Source organism: Ictidomys tridecemlineatus, chromosome 3 (assembly GCF_052094955.1).
Source record: "Ictidomys tridecemlineatus isolate mIctTri1 chromosome 3, mIctTri1.hap1, whole genome shotgun sequence".
NCBI lineage: Eukaryota > Metazoa > Chordata > Mammalia > Rodentia > Sciuridae > Ictidomys > Ictidomys tridecemlineatus.
In genome coordinates, this window is record NC_135479.1 from 139,773,294 (window position 1) to 139,785,926 (window position 12,633).

The window sequence follows — 12,633 nt, forward strand, 5'->3', positions numbered from 1 at the left end:
CACAGGGATGAAGATAGGAATTCTGGCAATAATGACTAAAGAAAAAATTAGGTAACATTCCAGAAGACACTAAAAGAAAACAATTTTCTTAACAATTTATATTATCTTCATCGGCACTGGGATGAAGATAGAAATTCTGGCAATAATAGCTAAAGAAAAAATTGTGTAACATTCCAGAAGGCACTAAAAGAAAACAATTTTCTTAACAATTTACATTATAGTGAAGAGAATTATTAAATATAATGAAAACGAAAGGTGAGAGTAAACAAACAGATCTGTTAACCTCCTTTTTTGTTTACATATTAAAACAATTCTTAACAGTTATTTACCCAATTTAAATTAAACCATTTAAATCACGTGAATAAAAAAAAAATATTTGGATCCATCTTTTCATGAGCGCTCATCATATATGATATGACATACGTACATTCAAACATATAACACAAAACACAAGTGTGCACATATAATATAATACATACAACACATAACATAATAGTAAAGGCCTTATAACTTTTTACAGGTAAAATCTCTATTGCAATGTTTAAAAACTCTATAGTCAAAAAAAAATAGAACTGATCAGCAAAACATTAACCTAGGTCTGTATGAGCTCAAAAAAATAAAATAGAACTTCATGATATGGGAAAGGGCAATAATAAAATAGATATTGAAAAAAGCATCCTGGTTCTGTCGCAGATGTAAGGATAGCCAAATTGGAGTTTGGGATATCAGCTATTATGGATTTGAGCTAAATCATCTTCTTTTTGGTCTGTAGAAATCGCTTTAGTTAATCTCTCTGGAATCCAAATCGGCTGCTGTTCTCCCTGTGGAAACACAAAAACAGACCCCCGACTCCAGACAATCACTGGGTCAGGATTTTAGTTAATCTCTCTGGAATCCAAATCAGCTGCTGTTCTCCCTGTGGAAACACACAAACAGGCCCCCGACTCCAGACAATCACTGGGTCAGAACCTTGGTTAACCTCTCTGGAATCCAAATCGGCTGCTGTTCTTCCTGTGGAAGCACACAAACAGACCCCCGACTCCAGACAATCACTGGGTCAGAACCTTGGTTAATCTCTCTGGAATCCAAATCGGCTGCTGTTCTCCCTGTGGAAACACAAAAACAGACCCCCGACTCCAGACAATCACTGGGTCAGGATTTTAGTTAATCTCTCCGGAATCCAAATCGGCTGCTGTTCTTCCTGTGGAAACACACAAACAGACCCCCGATTCCAGACAATTACTGGGTCAGGACCTTTCCATTGTCCTGTTAGAATATCTTTCCAAAGTACCTTGGGCTTATGTACATTTTTTGGACACATATGCCTTTCTGCAGCACTAAGTCCTGATGAATCCAAATTTAAAAAGTTTAGAGTAAAAAGGGTTATTTTAAGTTTATCTTTGGGGAATATATACCCCTTCCCAATTCCATCTTTTTGCTTTAATAAATACATTTTAATAGTTTGATGAGCTCTTTCAACTATGCCTTGTCCCTGTGGATTGTATGGGATTCCTATGAGTAATGCCAAATGATGAGCAAAATTGTTTAAAAGAAGTAGACGTATAACCAGGGGCATTATCTGTTTTTAACTGTTTTGGAATGCCCACAGTGGCAAAATTTTGTAAGCAATGAGCTATAACATCTTTAGTTTTTTCGCCGGCATGAAGGGAGCCCATCAAAAATCCAGAAGAAGTATCAACTGTAACATGCAAATATTTTAATTTTCCAAATTCTGGCAAGTGTGTGATGTCCATCTGCCAAATATGGTTAGGCATCAATCCTCTAGGATTGACTCCAAGATTAACTTGTGGTAAAAAGGTCACACAATTTTGACATTGTTTTATTATTTGTTTAGCTTGTTCCTTAGTTATTTTAAAACGCTGTTGTAAAGTATTAGCATTGACATGGAATCTTTCATGAAAATTTATAGCTTCTTCTAGTGTAGAGAAAATATGTATGTCATGTGTAGTTTTATCTGCTAAATCATTGCCCAAACTAAGGGCTCCAGGCAATCCTGTATGTGCCCTGATATGTCCTATAAAGAATGGATCTTTTCTGTCCCAGATTAAACTTTGTATAGTGGAAAACAAAGAGAAAACAGTAGAAGAAGGGGAAATCCTACCAGCATCTTCAAGGGATACTATAGCATTAACTATATACTGGCTATCAGAAAATAAATTAAATACAGAATCTTTAAACATCACAAAAGTTTGTAATACTGCATTAAGCTCTACCTTTTGAGCTGATTGTTTGGGTACTAAAAATGTAAAAGTTTGATCAGGTGTAACTATTGCTGCTGTACCATTATTTGACCCATCAGTGAATATATTTGGAGCATTCATGATAGGTGTTTTTCTTGTCATTTTTGGAAAAATTACAGGATGCAATGACCAAAAAGACAATAAAGGATTAGATGGTAAGTGGTTATCAAATGAAACATTAGATTTGCACATTATTATTGCCCAAGTATTTAACTCATTAGCTAATTCATCAATTTGATTCATAGTATATGGAGTAATAATTTTATGGGGAGAAATTCCAAACACTGCCTTTGCTGTTTTTATTCCTTTGAGTATTAATTGTCCTACAGCCTCAGGATACCTAGTAAGAATAGTGTTAGGAGAATAAGATAAATGTATCCATAATAATGGACCTTCTTGCCAAAATACTCCTGTAGGAATATTTTTTGTTGGTAGTACAATAAATAATAAAGGCAAACTTATATCAATTCTATCCAAATGCATATTTTCCATATATGTTTCAATGATTTTTAATGCCTTTCTTGCTTCAGGCGTTAACATTCGGGGTGAATTTGGATCTGATGGACCTTTTAGGATATCAAATAAAGGTCCCAATTCTCCTGTTGGAATACCTAGATAAGGCCTTATCCAATTTATGTCTCCTAATAACTTTTGAAAGTCATTAAGTGATTTGAGTTGATCTACTCATATTTGAATTTTTGGTGGACGGACCATGGTTGAGGATAATAGAACTCCTAAATAATTAATTGGAAAATTTAATTGTACTTTATCTATTGCTATCTCTAGATTATAATTTTTTAATAAGTTTGTAAGTGTGGCATAACATTCTAGCAATGTGTTTTTAGCTTTGTGTGCTAATAATACATCATCCATATAATGAAATATTTGTAGTTCAGGATTTTGATTTCTAAGTGGCTGGATTACTTTGTTAACATAAATTTGACACATAGTTGGGCTGTTAGCCATCCCTTGAGGGAGTACTTTCCATTCATATCTCTGATCAGGACCTTCATGATTTAGTGCAGGGATAGTAAATGCAAAACGTGGACTATCCTCAGGATGAATTGGAATTGAAAAAAAACAATCTTTAATATCTATAACTAAAACATACCAAGTTTTTGGCAAAGCAGACAATTGAGGAATCCCCGATTGAGCAGGTCCCATAATGACCATTTCATTGTTAATGGCTCTTAAATCTTGCAGTAATCTCCATTTACGAGATTTCTTTTTGATGAGAAAAATGGGAGTATTATGGGGAGATACAGAAGGTTGTATATGTCCTTCCGCTAATTGTTGTTTGACCAGATCATGGGCTACTTGTGTCTTTTCTTTAGTCAAGGGCCACTGAGGAACCCATACTGGTCTTTCTGATTTCCATGTAATTTTTATTGTCTCAGTGGCCCTTTGTGAAAATCCAACCCATGTCTGTCTGTTCCTTGATCTATTTGTATTGGTGCTGCTATACCTTGTTCTTGTTTTTCTTATCTTTTTCCTTTCCTAAAACCTTGTCTAGCCATAATAGTGGGTGCATTTTGATTGATATTATTTGTTAATGTCAAACCTAATTGATCTAGGACATCTCGTCCCCATAAATTTACGGGAAGATGATCCAATACATATGGCTGTATAGTTCCTTCACATCCTTCAGGATCCTTCCAATCTAATAGCATTGCACTTCTATCGGGATTAGTTGCCACTCCTAGGCCTCGAAGCGATTGAGTGGCTTGTTGTAATGGCCAATGTTTTGGCCATTCTTGACGAGAGATGATGCTAAGGTCTGCACCTGTATCCAGTAGCCCATTAAATTCATGTCCTTGAATATTTAGTTTTAGCATGGGGCGAGAATCTAAATTTAAAGAAAGCATAGCCCAATCTACACCTGTGGAGCCTAATCCCTTGGAACCTCTTTCTACAACATGACTGGAAAATTTATCATGTAGGCTTGGTATTATTAGTAACTGTGCTATTCTATCTCCTGGTGAAATTACTGATATACCCTTTGGAGAACTGGCTATAATTTTTATTTCACCTTCATAATCGGGATCAATTACCCCAAGACTTATCAAAATTCCTTTTAGATTAGAAGACCTGTGTCCCTATAATAAGCCTACTGTTCCTTTGGGAAGAGGTCCTTTCACCCCTGTGGGAATGATTTGAACTCCCATCTCTGGAGTTAGTACTGATCTGGTGGAGGCACAGGTGTCCAACCCTGCGCTCCCTCTGGTTTGTCTGATGAAGGATCTGATGGACAATGTGTCCTGGGCAATACCCTGATGGGGTTGCTGGGTTCCTCCAGTGCTCCGTATATTTGTGGTTTGGGGCCCCGGAGCATTGGGGCCCCCTGTCCATTTTTTGGCAACAGAGCTCGATGCTTTTGTCCACGATATTGTGGATAAACACCTTGTCCTTGTTCGTTTTTTGATAATGGAGTACCCTCTATGGTGGTTTGAGAATGGCATTCATTAGCCCAATATCTCCCTCTATGGCATCGTAGGCAAATACCCGGTATTCTACTCCTTTGATACCTAGTTTTGTTAAACCCTCCTCCTATTGGGCAATTCCTTTTAAAATGTCCTGTTTGTTGACAATTGTAGCATGTTCTTGGCCTGGCATCTAAAGCCTGTTTTACTGCAGCTGCCACAATTTGCCCTTGTTCATTAATGTCTCTGGCATCTAAAACCTGTTTTACTGCAGCTGCCACAATTTGCCCTTGTTCATTAATGTCTCTGGCATCTAAAGCCTGTTTTACTGCAGCTGCCACAATTTGCCCTTGTTCATTAATGTCTCTGGCATCTAAAGCCTGTTTTACTGCAGCTGCCACAATTTGCCCTTGTTCATTAATGTCTCTACATAATTTAATATATGTGTTTAAATCTTCCTGTTTCCATGGTCTAATGATATCTCTACACCAACGATTCGCTTGGTCATAAGCCAGTTGTTTTATTAATGGCATTGCTTGTTCTGTATTCCCAAAAACTCTGGTAGCTGTTTGAATAAGCCTATCTACAAATTCAGCGTAAGGTTCATTAGCTCCTTGTATTATCTTAGATAATTGACCTTGTAAACCTCCATGTTCTTGTAAAGTCTTCCATGCCCTAACTGCATCTACAGCAATTTGTGAATATACACCAGGATCATATGCATTTTGTTGCTGCCGATCCTCATAAGGTCCCTTTCCTAACAACATATCTAGATTTCTCTGAGGATAACCAGCTGCTGCATTTTGACTAGCCGTCTCCTTGCAAAATTCCTCATTGGCAACCTTCCATAACAGGTATTGTCCTCCATTTAGCACAGCTTTACACATACTAGCCCAATCTGCTGGCATCATGCTTAAGTTGGTAATGGATTCGACCAAGCTTACAGTGAAGGGTGCTTGAGGACCATAGGTTGTTACAGCCTCTTTTAGCTCCTTCACTGATTTGAAATTTAAACCCTGGTAAGTTCGCTGCCCTCCTACCTCAAATACAGGGCATACTTGAGATCCTGTCTCAGGATCCCAACTATCAACTGCGGGGGTTGGGAGTCTCCTAGCATATGGAGGTGGTGCTGTTGATTGGACACTTATGCCCTCTGGTGATAGAGTGCTGTTAGTAGCAGTCTCCTGTAGAGGTGGCGCTGTTGGTTGAACACTTACGCCCTCTGGTGATAGAATGCTGTTAGTAGCAGTCTCCTGTAGAGGTGGTGCTGTTGGTTGGACACTTACGCTCTCTAATAAAAAGGTCTTATTAGCAGTCTTCTGTTTTAACTTTTCCCCTGATAGATTTTTCTGCTCTAAACTTCCTTCCTCTGTCTCACTATCTCAAAAGACCTTCTCTTTTACTTGAATCTTTTCCTCTTTCTGACTAACTTGAGAGACTTCCTCTTCTACTTGAATCAATATGTCTTCTTCTTCCTCTACCTCTGTCTGAACTGAAGGCTTTGGACTAAGCAAACCAGATACCAACGTCCACAATGACAATGTGCCAACTGGCAGAGTCCCTGGGTTGTTCTTTTCTATTCTTTTTAAATCTTCACCATGATGGTTCCATTGTGATATATCTAACAACTCCTCCTTAAAAAGCCATGGGCTATATTTTTGTATTATATCAACGTATGCCCTGACTGCTCTTGATTTTACTGGGAAGCTTCCTTCCTCTAACAATTTACTTAACACTCTTTCGGTTTGTTTTTTACTAATTGCTGATCCCGTATTACTACTATAATACAACCCAACGAGATGACGCCAAACAAAACCGAGACAGAATCCAATAAAAAGGGAACCACACAAAATCATTATAACAGCCTTTCTATCCTCCTGACATATGCATCCGTCCTTTCTCCCTATCTGTTCCTCAGACGCAAATAGTTTTTCCTCAGATGTGAGTGGTTTTTCTTCCCTCTCACTCATCTCCAGGGACAGGCAACTTAAAACAAAAATGAAGCAAAACAAAAGAGGAATCTTAAAATGGCTCCCCATCCTCTCGCCCTGCCCTCAGGGGCGAGCAGTTTACTTACCCTCAGTTGCTCCCCGTGCGAGCCACCAAATGCCGAAGTCTGGCTTGGCACAAATCAGGAGCCACTTGTCAAAAAGAAACTAACTTTATTTTTAGAACTACAAACGCCAAACAGAACAGCTCCAGGGAAAAACCCTCAGAGCCCAACTGCCACCACCGGCTTCCACAAGCCTCTCCCCCCCACACCAGCCTCTCAACCTCCCACAATCCTCCGGCTCTTGAGGCCGATTGGCTGGGTCGCGTGGGCGGAGCCAAAGAAGTCCCCCAATGAGCAGCTCCGTGGAGGAGCCAATCAGCTAGATGTTGCTGGGGCCACTGTGAGCCAATCATCAGCAGGCAACTGGAAGTTTGTTGGCAGCTGGATCATCAGCCGGCAGCTGGAAGTTTGCTGGGGCCCCTTTGGCTGTGGCTCTCAACACTAGGGCCAGATTATTCATGAACCTGTGGATTTGTGCCAGCTCCCTGGAACTGCCTTGATTCTGCAATTTGCCATGCACCAGATAACTGCCTTAATTCTATGAACTCCTGATACCCTTCCAGGAATTTCTCTATTTGCTTTGTATAACTAGAGTTGGTCCCTGTTCTATGCAAATCACAGCTGGAACTGATGCAGTAAAGCTTCTATTCATTCAACTGAATATGCAATAAATTTTATTGAACACCTATCCTGCCCCAGTCAGTCTCAGTGTCTGCCAAAGTGATTATCCAAACTGATTTGTGGCAATATGTCCAAGGAAAAGATTGAGATTCAGTTTGTTGATCAGCTTTGTGTCACTGTGACAAAATACTTGAGATATGCAACTAGTAAGGAGAAAAGATTTCTATTTGGGTTATAGTTTCAGAGGTTTCATTCCATGATTAGCTGATTCTGTTGCTTTTAGGCCTATAGTGAGGCAGAACATCACTGCGGGAGCATGTGATAGACCAAAGCTATTGGCCTCGAGGTGCCTAGGAAGCAAAGGAGAGTTTGCTTTTATAACAAAGCCTCTCACTCAAAACCCCGTAAACTCTGAACCATAAATGAACGAATGCATTGATGAAGTCAAAGCCCTCATGATTTAATCAGTTCTCAAAGACCCCCATCTTTGAACACTGCTGCATTGGGGACCAACTCTTCAACACTTGAGCTTTGGGGGTCATCTAAGAATACCCAGAATTAGCAGAATTAAACCCTAAGCTGATATTTATTTTTTTTAAATGTTTATTTCTTAGTTTTAGGTGGACACAATATCTTCATTTTACATTTATGTGGTGCTGAAGATGGAACCCAGTGCCTTCTGCCTGCTAGGCGAGCGCTCTACCACTGAGCCACAACCCCAGCCCTCTAAGCTGATATTTCTTGAGAAACATCCCCAAATTTCTATGTCAAGCTAGTTACTAGAAATCTTCAACAGCTGCAAATCATCAAAGAGAGACATTTCTCCCCTGCCAGATAACTTAAATTACCCTTTGACAGAGGCTATAACTAGGCAATTTATACCAAATAAGGTGGCAGGAAACCCAGGTTATTGGCCAAGGTATTTCAAGCCAAGTGAGTCTTATAGCATCTCTCAAATATTATTATACGTGAGTAATGACAGATTAACTGTAAAGATACTTTGCAAACACAGAGGAGCCTGGCAATTGAAGTTCTAGAAATGGATAGTTTTCTTTGATATTCAGAAGTTGTCAGACTACCTGATTTTTGTTTGAAACTTACTAAGAATTCATTACATATGGGATATTCCTAATTCCTCAAACTTCCCCAGCTACCGCCTCCAAATCCCACCTAGTTTCTTTCTTTCTTTTTTTTAAAGAACAGGGACCAACTCAGAGAGAGAGAGAGAGAGAGACAGAGAGATAATTTTTTAATATTTTATAGTTTTTTTCCAGCAGACACAACATCTTTATTTGTATGTGGTGCTGAGGATCGAACCCAGGGCCGCGCATGCCAGGCGAGCGTGTTACCGCTTAAGCCACATCCCCAGCCCGTCTTTCTTTTTTTTTTTTAGTTGTAGATGGACACAATATTTTTGTTTATGAATTTATTTTTTATGTGGTGCTGAGGATCAAATCCAGTGCCTCACATGTGTGAGGCAAGCGCTCTACCACTGAGCTACAGCCCCAGGCCCCCACCCAGTTTCTTAAACAAAAATTCTTACTATGGTCTAATATTTGTATCCCTACTCCCAACCCCTAAATTCATATGTTGAATTTCTAAGCCTCCAAGGTGATGGCATCAGGAAGTGGGACCTATGGGAGATGATGAAGTCATGAGGGCAGAGCCCTATATTCCTGTATACAGTGCATGCCTATTGCCAGAGATTACTGTCTTTAAAAATGGGATAGTGAACTTCAAAATAAGCCAAGGGGGCTTATCTGCCCCTTTCATCAAGTGAGGACACAGCAGGAAGTTATTTATGAATCAGGAAAGCCGGTACCATGACCTTACATTTTCTAGTCCCCAGAACTATGAGGAATAAATTTGTTGTTTATTATTTTAGCATCCCAGGCATACTAAAATAGTTCATAAACAAATAAATAGACTCTTTGCTCTGAGAATGATAAAACAGAATCCATGTGGGGAACAAACTCTTATCTAGTTGTGTTTGTTTATACTAAACAAAATAGTAGGGGAGATATAGGTACATTCACAGTTTTAAGTGTAACTTAAAAGTGAAATGGTGGTGGTTGTTTTTTTTTTTTTCCTTGTTTGTTTTGATACCATGGATTGAGCCCAGGGCACTTAATCATTGAGCCACATCCCCAGCCTTTTTATTTTATTTTTCATTTTGAGACAGGGCTTTGCTAAATTGCTGAGGTGGTTTTGAACTTGTTATCTTCTTGTCTCAGCCTATTGAACTGCTGGGATTACTGGTATGCACCATCATACCCAACCCCAGGATTTGTTTGAAATGTGTGTTAAGTCACATAGACAAAGAAAGTACTGTCATGAAGGAAGAAGGGACTTATACCACTGATCCCTACAAACAGAAGGCACTGCAGGCTGTGAATGGGGAGCACACAGGGAAATACCAGATCAGTCAGAAAACAAGGTCAGAGCCTTTATTGTGGTTTCCGAGGGAAGTACTGGGTGAAGGAGCATAAGTTTTGAATTGTTTGGTTTGGCTAACTCCAACAGGCTGCAGCCTTTAGGAATGTCTCTTGCAATCTGGTACCTGGCCCTGGGGCAATTAGGTAAAGGGAACACTAAGAGCTTGCTAAAAGAAGAGGTTAGGAGTATAGGCCCTGGAGTGGTTGGTATGCATATAAGTGGTGTGCCTCAGGCAGTTTTTCACTGTCTTTAGGAATTGGCTAACCCCAAAGAAGCAGTCCCCTATTTAAAAACTATAACCACAACAACAAAAAGCAGAATAAAAAGGTATGATTAATACATTCACAGACAGCCCTACTTGTTTTGGCACTTTTCATCTTTTTTACTAACTCTTTAAGTGTCCATCTCCCTTTCTAGGTCTGTGAACAATGAGCACAGGGTCATATTTTACTCTTGTCACTAGTGGGTGTTCAGCATATGCCTGCTAAATGAATGAGCCAGTGTGTGTGTTTAGGCAAAATTGAGGGTAAGTACAGTTAGACAAAAGAAAACAAGCAATCAAATAATAAAAACTGTGGTTTTACTTTAATAAGTCAGCTAGGCAAGAGAGTCAGCTTCTGGCCTGCTGCCCACTTTGGCTCTTCAGATACCACTGGGGCCAAAAGAAAGCCTCCCCCCACCCCTTTTGCAGCCTTCCCCCCATACCTGTATTCTCTCCAAAACTGCAAGAAAGGGAGTAGGTACGAATGAATAGGGAGACAGCCAGAGCTATCTCCTCAGTATTCCCTCCCCAACCCCCAAACCTGCACTCCTTTCTCAGCCCTTTCCCCATGGGCTTGGTCCTATGAGAATTCTAGCTTGGTCTCTGTGTTTTCTTTAGACAAAAGAGACAGGCTTGGGGACAGGCAAGCAGTGGGAGTCACTGTGTTAAAATCTTGACAGGCTCTTGGCTCATGTCCTTGTAAAATGAGGGAAATACATTGCCAGCGTACCCCATGTTAAATGGAAATTTGCTGTGACATTGCATGTGTCTTTGAGAAAGGTGACCCTGCTCAAGGACCAGGGTGGATCCAGGTTTAAGGTGTATACTGCAGGTTTTAGGAAGTATCCTGGTTTAAGATAATTTGGGTTTAAGGTGTTCCGGTTTAAGACAATCTGGGTTTAGGGAAGTTCCAGGTTTAAGGTTATTGCTGCTGAGTATAGGGCGTTCCTGCTGCCTGAGTTTCCATTGAGTTCTTAAGGAATTGAGAAAGTATTTTGGGATGTGATTTTTCCCCAGAACGTGTTTGTGTAGAGGCCGGTGTGAGTTCGGGAATAAAGAATTGCTGTTTGAATCTACAAAGCTGTGAGTGGCTCGTGATCTTGTGCCCAGCCAAGACTGCGGCAATGGCCCTTCTACAAATGTTGGACCTCCAACTCAAGGAGGGGCTTCTCTCTCAAGACAGGTGGCATTCTCCCTTAAATGTGTATCTACTTTCTAAATAAACCTTTGTCTCTGCCTTTGCCAGACTCATGCTGAAATTCTTTGCTGCCCTGAGTTCCCTCTGGGAACTCTTTGGACCCTTCTTTGGAGAGATCTCTTCTCCATGATAGTCAGTTACTGAATTAGGCATGGTCCTGGCCACCTGCCTCCCATAGATGGCATGCCAATCACTGAACCGGTCACAGGAGAAGATATTTCTCTGAAGAATGGTCTGAAATGTTTCCAGAGAAAGGGGGAACTTGACTCAGGGCCAGCAGAGTTCTTGCAGACATGACAGAAAAGAATATTACCATGCACCAGTCAAAGGCAGAGATAGAGGTTTATTTATGAAGTAGATACATATTCAAGGAAGAATGGGGGCTTATCTTAAGAGAGAGACCCCGTTGGGGTAAAGCAGGCTATCTCCAGAGAGCAACCTGTTGGTATGGGGTGTTTGCAGAGAGAGGATTGCTAGGGGCTGGACTAGAGGTGGAGGCAGAGTAGAGCTACACAATTTCACACCCTCGCTTGCACATTGCCCTCAAAGTTGCAACTGTTGGAGGGAGCCTTTCACATTTCAGTGGTTTATGGTGCTTCTATTGACACTTAGTATGTCTCCCTGTCTTCCCAAATTACTATCTCAAAATAACCAGTTTTGCAAAAGAGAAAAGGTTTATTTAGGAGGCAGCCAAGCCAGAAGACAGATCAAGTCTCAGATCTCCCTCTCCATAAGGGTTAGGGATATTTATGATAAAGAAGCAGGGAGGTCTAAGGTACGGGGAGAGGTGATTGAGGTAAGGAAAATTGAAGTAATCAGTGGTCTGTACACGTGGAATCAAATTTCATTGCCTTCATAGGACACATGTTCAGAAAGTGTTGTTGGTAGGGGCAAAAGGACAGTGCAAGTAATAAATAATGGGGTCAGATCAGAAAGATGGGGGCTGGTTTGAAAGGAAAAGTAATAAAATGCTAATACCTCTAGAGCACTTCCCCTTTTCCACCTGTTGCCAAGGTTACCAGCCTCCAGGGATTGTTCCTCCCTGCAGGGAGTTGTAGGGACTGTTAATGAATGCCTCCTAGGCTGCTCCCTTCTTGCCAGGACCCCTGGTCGGCTTCCTTCTGGCCCTTGGATCACTCCAACTTTTAGGTCAAGTAAGCAGGTTGTGGGGAAGAGAAGGCATGAGAACAAAGGAATTCTAAAGTGTGTAAAAGGGGCAGGATACCCGCACTTCCTCAGACAACCAGCCCCTCTGCCCCAGGGGTCCTAGCCTTGCCTCACCTTCAGCCACTTGCCGGGCCTTCTTGGGTGGGGCGGTCAGGGCAGAGCAGGGCAGGGCTGAGCCAGAGGCAGCAGGAGCACTATGGGCACAGTGCAGGGTT